This window comes from Hyperolius riggenbachi, chromosome 10 (genome assembly GCF_040937935.1).
Source record: "Hyperolius riggenbachi isolate aHypRig1 chromosome 10, aHypRig1.pri, whole genome shotgun sequence".
Lineage (NCBI taxonomy): Eukaryota > Metazoa > Chordata > Amphibia > Anura > Hyperoliidae > Hyperolius > Hyperolius riggenbachi.
This window is the reverse complement of record NC_090655.1, coordinates 107411960-107420181: the sequence shown is the minus strand read 5'-3', so window position 1 is coordinate 107420181 and position 8222 is coordinate 107411960.

Genomic DNA, 8222 nt, shown 5'->3' with positions numbered 1-8222 from the left:
ATTGATTTTGTTCAACCCAATCAAAAATGTTTTGGCTCTTCAATTCCATAAAATGGTTGCATTCGACTTAAAATTAGATTTGATTTTGCATGAATGCAATTGTCTCATTGAATTTGCAAAATTTTGCCCTTACACTCTTCCTCAGGTTGAACTTCAGACTATGGTTTCTTTGTTCGCTTTTAAGCTGGGTTGTTGGTTGCCCCATTGGACCATAAGCTTCCTACAAAGGACAAGGGTGGCCCGCAGACCTCCTGTCATGTGCTGTAATAAAGAAAGGTGCTCACCGTCATTTATTTTTTCCACCTATCAAAAACCATAATATTATATTGACTTTTTAGTATGTAGTCCCAAAATAGTTAGACTGTGCCAAGTTCTGTTTTCAGTAAATACTACATGGAAGAGGAAAACTGTAATCCACTTGAAACCGCCCAGCTTCTTCATTGTGAAATATTAGCTTTTGCAGTCTATTTCTTGTCAGTGTTTAACATGAACCCAAGAGGCACCCCAGGTCAAAAATCAAATACCACACCATCCTCCGGACATCTACCCTCCTGCACATTGCGACCCCCGCTCCTCTTTATGAACAGAGCAACTCGTTCATGTTTTAAGTTGCAAGGAGATAGACTGTGCAGTGAAGAGTTGCATTGAGAAAGAGTGAGGAGGCCCCTGTCCCACCGCTGGAGGCGAAGGATGATGCTCTACTACACCTACGGGGGTCACAGGGCCATTGCTACCATATGCCCCTGGTTCAAAGAAGTGGTTTGCTGTTACCAGGCTACCACTCATTTATTAATAATCCAAATACACCCGAGAATTTGGGCTACGTACATGTTGACAGTTGGGTAGGTTAGTGTGGATTTACCTGGCAGACTGAGTAAGCCAATTCCATGGAAAGCCTGTTAAAATAAGTCTATGATGGCTAGACTGTTGTAGATTCTTTAATAAGTTATCTTTCAGAAATTAAGGATGTTGGCTACGTGGTGAATTTTAACATACTGAATGTATTTTTTTTATGGATCTATTTAACACTGTGACATTTTCTAAAACACATTAAAGAGTACATAAACAATTCACATAACTAGTCAGTAAGGGCTCGCAATCTGATGTTCCTATCACAGTCTAGAGATATTAAATATATAAACTGCAGATGGTATCTGGACTAGGATATGTAGTATGGTATCAGCAAGTACTCCTCAAGACACTGCATATAGTCAGCATGTAGTCATTAAATACAGTATTTCAGGGTCTTGAAGGACTTGATTATCAAGGTAAGAAAAAAGCAAAACAGGTGTATTTGACACCTACAATTTCAAAAGAAAAAAAATACATACAAGAACACTACACCATTCCTTTTGTGCTGGTGACACTCTCTTCTATGCCTTGTACACCGTGGAGGTTATGTAGGCTCTTATGGGCTGTTTGACATTTAAGATTACACCTGCCTGGAGAGACTTTCATTTAGCTACATTACTTCTACTGATGTCTTAACAGATGGGGTCTGATGCATATGTATTTTGTGGTGGTAGTGTTTCACAGTGGTGGTGTACACTGCATTTATAGCTGGTGATATTGTAGCATGTCATCTTTGCTGTTCAAATTCTAGTTTTTTTTTCTAGCATTGATACAGGGGTCCTTTGAGACTCCAAAATATTCAGCCTAACAAATACATGCTGACTATATGCATCGTCTTGAGGAGTGCTTTCTGATACCATACTACAATATTGTTTGTAGTGGAGCCATCTACTTCTTAGTTGAATGCACCCACAACTACTGTATTTGGCATTAGGCTTTAAGATGCGAGGGGCCACACCCAGCCTATACATGGGCTGGGATGCGAACCTAGAACTCTAGCACTGCTAGGAGTTTATAGCAATAATTTAAAGCAATAATTATGCATTTCCTTTTTCTGGAAGACCATGGGATTTACCAGTAATTAATGTAATTTTGGTCCAACCATTGTCAAAAGATAGCTGGAAAAACTGCCAACTGATATCACCCATCTGTATTAGTAACAGTCACCATTACAGGTTAGAGGAAGTGTAATCCTATGTAAACAGGCAGCGGGTGCAAGAGACAGCATCAATATAATCGTCAAACAGCAGAGGCGCCAAAAAGTGTAAAAGAATTCCTTTTAAAGGCGTTTAAAAGAAGGGAGGGATATGGGTGGATTCACCTCCCTTAAGTAAAGACCAGCCAATGAGCCGTAAACAGACAACAGTATAATTTATTGGGGATTCTCCAGGCAATGCAACGCGTTTCACGGGCAAAGCTCCCGCTTCATCAGGCAATCAAAACGGAGAAAAACATTAGCAGGTTATGTCCAGGTTTGAGCGCCTCTATGAGACGCTCAAACCTGGACATAACCTGCTAATGTTTTTCTCCGTTTTGATTGCCTGATGAAGCGGGAGCTTTGCCCGTGAAACGCGTTGCATTGCCTGGAGAATCCCCAATAAATTATACTGTTGTCTGTTTATGGCTCATTGGCTGGTCTTTACTTAAGGGAGGTGAATCCACCCATATCCCTCCCTTCTTTTAAACGCCTTTAAAAGGAATTCTTTTACACTTTTTGGCGCCTCTGCTGTTTGACGATTATATTGATTGAGTCCACCCTGGGTGGAGGGGTGTATCCCCATCTTTTTTCCCTGTCTACAGAGAGCGACATTTTAATACCTGAGTGGGGTCAGGTTATAATTCTCCCCACCTGCCGTTTCAGTGGTTGCCTGTGCGGTAACCCAATTTTGTGAGTATATTCATTATCGATTACCTTTTTCTCCTAATTTCCTGACATACTACACCATATCGGGCTCTCGATCTCTTTTGTGTGTTTTATCTAAGAGACAGCATCAGTCTCTACTAATTACCCAGCTGCACTAGGGCTAGAATGATGATGTCATAAGGATAACCTACAATCTTTATTTTTAAAAAAGTTGTCAAGTGTTCCTTATGAAAAGTGGGTTGGAAGTGTGTATGGGTGGATTTCTAGGTGCTAGGAGTTCCTTTTTCAAGGTTTTTCTTTTTCAGTCTACTGTTGTCTGTACTGTTGAATGCCTTTGCCATGTGCACTGTTATCCAGGGCAGTTGGCAGGCTTCTGAATCTTGTCCAGGAGTACCCATCCTTAGTGAAGTGTCTGTGCCCTGGAAGAAGAATGAGCAAATGTGGGCATTGTCGTTTCACCATAAAGTTGGTACAAGTTTCACATTTTTGCAAAAATAAGAATATTTGGCAAAATATATGGTTGTACGAAAAACAATTTTTTCACCAAATGCATGGATGGCAATAGTTGTAAAAAAACAAAACAAAATGCACTGATATACATGGCCATGAAAAAAGTTCTAATTTTACAAGGTGATGGCCTGTATGTAATTCTCTTTTTCTCCTTAGTTTTTTCCAAGATTATATTTTCACAATTTGTCAATAAAATGCCTTTTAAGCCACCAGAATGCAAGAAAAAAAAATTGTAGTACCGTTTCACCTACTTTGTGGTACTTTTTTAATTGCAAAGTGCTGAAAAGTTACTTAAAACAGTAGATGAAAAATGATGATCTAGGAGAAAACTCGGGAGAAAAAGTTAATTGCATATGGGCCTTAGGGCTTGATCCACTAACGATAGCGCAGCGTAAGGCCGCAAGTTAGCTACTGTTATGCGTGCTAGTGAATTGTCGTGCCTTAATGAGGGCTCCCTGCATGCTGTGTCAGGCTGAGTCCTGCGTAATTGGGGAGAGGGCACTCAGCGCACGCTATGCTGCTGTATTGCAGCATAGCAAACGCTAGGAACTTAACGTCCAATCCACTCCTCCCGCCCTGAGCTCCTTCGGGTCCAGTCACATTAAAGGACGTGATCCCCGCGCTCTGATTGGCCCGATAGGCTGCTTGTCACTTGACAACATAGCACTGTTATGATGCTCTATCATTAGTGAATTAAGCCCTATGTATCTTAAGAAAATGCGAAAATGTAAACATTTTATATCATCTCTAATGGGTCCTTTTAAAGTGTTTGTTGTTTGAAGCCTCCACAGATTTTCTGAAAGAGCTGGGCGGTTGGGAAAGGAGATTTCTGTTAGCTTTTTGTAGTACAGCTAATTAGAATCAGATTTCTGTCTGAGGCAGCCAGTCCTGGAATTTCCAAGAGATTCTGGTTTGTCTGCAAGTGCCTGAGAACAGGTTTAGTTGTATCCGTAATGTGTACGCTTGTACCTTGAAGTTTGTAGAAGTTTTATGTAGACCCTGATCAAGCTACAGCAGTCAGCAAAATCTTAGCTGCACCCCTGGGCTTACACTCTACCTGTCCAGCTGCGAGGTAGGCGGATGGTGCTAGTGTTTTTCTCCGTGGCTACGGCAGCATCCTCCTAACACCACCCTCTTACACTAACCTCCCCTCTACTCCTCTTCTTTTCCCTGCCTAACAGGCATGGGCTCACGAGTATTTATGAGTCCCTAAGGACTTGGATTCATGATTTAAATGAGGCTTAATTGCCTCAGGTGTGTGGTTGGATGAGAAGGAGTTAGTTACTCATAAGTCCGTAGTCCTCCCTGCGCTCCAAACAGCTTGCACGCGTCCCATTGGATGCTTTGCAAGACTCACTATGTGCACTTCCTCCTTCAAGCCAGGAGGAGGAAGTGCATGTAGTGAGGCTTGCAACGCATTCAATAGGACGCGTGCAAGCTGTTTGGAGCGCAGGGAGGATGATGGACTTATGGGTAAATAACCCCTTCTCATGCAGCTGTACACCTGAGGCAATTAAGTCTCATTTAATTCGAGTCCGTAACTTCTCGTGAGCCCATGCCTGCTGCCTAACACTAACCTCGTCTTTCCTGTGCCTAACTCTTACCCTTTCCTCTTGTCTGCATACCCCTAACCTCCCCTCTCCTCGGCCTAACACTAACCTCCCCTTTTTGTCTGCCAAACACTAACCTCCCATACCTTGTGCCTAACACTAACCTCGTCCTGATGTCCTTTATTCCGCCTAACAATAACCTTTTTTCCACTCCACCTAACACTAACTTCCTTCTCTTCTATTCAGTCTAACACTAAACTCCCCTGTCCCCTTCCTAACACTAATCTCCCCTCTTCCATGCATAACACTAACCCCCACTTTCTTCTGCCTAATGGACACCATCAAATCAGCTGTTAGCCAGATCATCTGTTTGTGTGTGTAGTGTTTGTAATGGGATCTGTGGGCCTCTGTACCACAGAGTATTCTAGATTAAAATGTGAGGCCATCTGTGTGACAGCTAAAACCTAGCTGAAATTGGGTCATACAACAAAACAGTGATCTCAACCACATTCGTAAATGTAAAACATATTCCTGAAAAAGAAAAGAATTAAGGTGTTAGAATAGCCCAGAGTACAGAACTCCGTTCAATCAATATGATGTAAAGGGATCTTAAAGGATAATACATGAGGTAAGAAGAGGAAGAAAAATCACCTGGGGCTTCTTCCGCCCCCTAGAAGGCTATGCCAGTTTGCCTCGAATGATTAAAAAAGAGAAAAAATAATTTTGTGTACGTCATGTGAAAATTAATTTCTATAGAAAATCATTTTATAATAATAAATCTGAGCCTATTATATTTAATGACCAATCCAATCCAAAAAAGCTTTATTGGCAGGACCAAATACATTTAGCATTACCAAAGCAAAACAAAACATTACCATGGGGGGGGGGGGGGGAGTTTTGTGGGAATAGGGGAAGGATATAGGGGGTTGGAGTATATAGTCCATAGGTGTGTGGAGGATGTAAGGAACAGTATGGGGGACTGGGATATAACTGTCTCTTTCCACCAAAACAAATATCAATAATAATGCATTTGTTTTGCCAGGGATTGCATCAGTTCATCGTGAGCATCACTGGTCCAATTATTAAAAAAAAAAAAAAAGGCAGGAGGCTATGTGAACTGATAAGTAGAAAAGCTCCATAAATTGCATTTTTTTCTGACTTTAAACAAACTTTGTTGCAATTTCTATGATGTTTAGAAATGGATCTGCGGATTTGTGCATGGTCCAATTTCAGCTTTTGTACAAACTGTCACAAGTCACAAAATAAATAGCATCTCTCCTGGCAAGATGCAACAATGAGCACGTTTTTGTACTTGTATGCTTGCATGTTCATGTGCACTGGTGTATCAGCCTAAGATTGGAACTTTTGTTTTTTTCTTGCACTCTCATGGCTCTGCAGAGTTAAATATTAGCAAAGCCGCAATATTATTTATTTTATTATTATTTCTTTTCTTATTATACTGTTCATGCATTTCCACAGGAAAACATTTCTAAATAAATAACCAATTAATTATTATATATATATACACACACACACACATTGGAGAAAATTAGAAAAAAAATGTAATCTTGTTATACTACCATAATTACATCATGAAGATCTATACAAAATTAGTTTTTTTTACAAATCGTAACTAAAGAGTTTGTATGCAAAATACATAGTGTAAAATATCATCATCTGCTATGTGCTGCAAATCAGTGCTGTGGTCATCAAGAGTAATATCAGGCTATAGTAATGGCTGGTGAATGGTTAGTAATTGGGCCCGGTCCCGTTCAGATTTTCTCCTAGGTGATATCTTAACATTATAAATAAATGGCCTTTTAAAGAGTAACTGTCAGGCTGCAGAAGCTAATTTAAACCTCTAGTCTCCTGTGTTAAACAGTTTAGAAGGAAGCCAAAAAGACATTACTGAAGATAAAGATCTCTCTTACCTTTGATGTATGCTTATCAGCAATGCTTAGAGCTAAGCAGGACGCAAGCCGCATAACATACTGCAAAGCATTCTGGGGCCCTCCCCTCGGCTGCTAAGGAGAAGACGGGATCAAGTTTCAGCAGCTTCTAAAACTCAGTCCAGCCACAGCACAGATAAATCTCGGGGCAGCGTACACTGCAGGAGTCCGCTATTGTTCCTAGCCACATGGCTCATTAATATTCACTGCAAACTAGTGTTATTCAGTATGAGCTGTTCTGTGATCAGAAGCAGGCAGGACATGACGACACATTTGGCTTCACAAACATGGAACCTGCCATGAGCTGTCAGGAGCATCTATCTCTGCATATACTATATACAAATTCTGTGAAATCCAAACGTGGACAGTGAAATGCATATGTAATGTAAGTACAGCCAATCTTTAGCTACTGATATATGTGTTTATTTTCTCTGAGACCCTATACCTAACAGCTCCTCTTTAAGTCACCAGCAAGCAAGAAAATACTCAGAATTATTTTGACATTACTTTTTCACCAATTTTTTGGGTACTTTTCCAGTTGCAGAGTTAAAAAGTTATTTTAAACAGAAGATGAAAAATTATCATCTAGGAGAAAACGTGAATTGGATCGTGCGCAATAGGGGATGTGGAGTCGCAAGTAGTTACAATCATATAACTACTAAATAGGATGAGCAGGGTTTTTTATTTTCTGTATCACTGGGGATAGCGGATTATTGAGACTTTAGTTAATCAGGCCCAATGACTTGTGCAGCACGCTTTTTATATGTACCAGTTTTTTTTTTAATTCTTTTTTGATAAAAGGCTTAATTATTATTACCTTAAAATTATTATTCTTTTTACTAACCAGGGTTTTCATTAAATATCTTCATTGTGTAAATTTAACTTTTAACAGAGTACTACGAGAGAACAGGATTACCAGAATATAATTCATTTTAATAAGTCAATGAAAGCACTCTTTCATAATAATAACATAATAACATAGCATAACAAGTGATACCTAATTATCTCATTCATCTCATTTTTTTATATTTCCTAGTATATAGCTGAGCATTCTATTAATATCACAACAGGAAGGTAAATATTTTTTTCATTAAATTCCAGATTTAATTTACATTATCCTTACAATGAATGTGCTGCTATAAGCTCTTCTGGCACAGTGATTTCTCTGTTCATTTAATAAACTGCTGTTCATGTTGATTACTACTTTCTGATTTATATCGATATGATCAAAGTTAGCTGGATAAACATTAAATTTAATCTCTTGTTATGTTGTGTTTCAATGCTTGTATTGAAAACTTGGTGAAAGAATAAAAAGGAGCTGAATCAAACATAAAGTGTTGCTTATTATTGGAAACATTTTATCATATATGATTTGATTTGTTTAACAAAATATATTATTTTATAGCCATTTTAGGGTTAATCGCAATCGCAGGACATACGGAATTTTGAGTGTATTTGTGCTCAATGCTAGGTATGGTAGTGCTGCAAAATCGCTTT